Source organism: Nyctibius grandis, chromosome 14, assembly GCF_013368605.1.
Source record: "Nyctibius grandis isolate bNycGra1 chromosome 14, bNycGra1.pri, whole genome shotgun sequence".
NCBI lineage: Eukaryota > Metazoa > Chordata > Aves > Nyctibiiformes > Nyctibiidae > Nyctibius > Nyctibius grandis.
In genome coordinates, this window is record NC_090671.1 from 11,064,243 (window position 1) to 11,064,625 (window position 383).

Consider the following 383-nt stretch of genomic DNA (forward strand, 5'->3'; position numbering starts at 1 on the left):
TATTTTGTTCTTTAGCCTTTATTTCCTAAATATACAGTGGAATCCTATTAGACTTCTAAATGTACACTGGCATCCTATTAGTTTTGTCAGATAATAGAGCAGTCTGCAAGCTGCCCTGTCTTTGGCAAGATAAATCAGCAGAGATCCTTCAGCTATTGCATTACTTAGTATGATTTAGAACTGGAATAGCTAAAGAGAATAAGCAACATCTCATATGAGGAAAAGCTAGTTTCCCTTTCTAACTTTGTTTTGAAAGCTCCAAATCCTATCTTTCTGGAATATCCCATTTACAACCAGCTAAAAAGAGCTAATATTAAGATGGTATAAGCTACATAACGAACATATAAGGACCAAATAACTTCTTTCTTGAATGTATGCTGGTT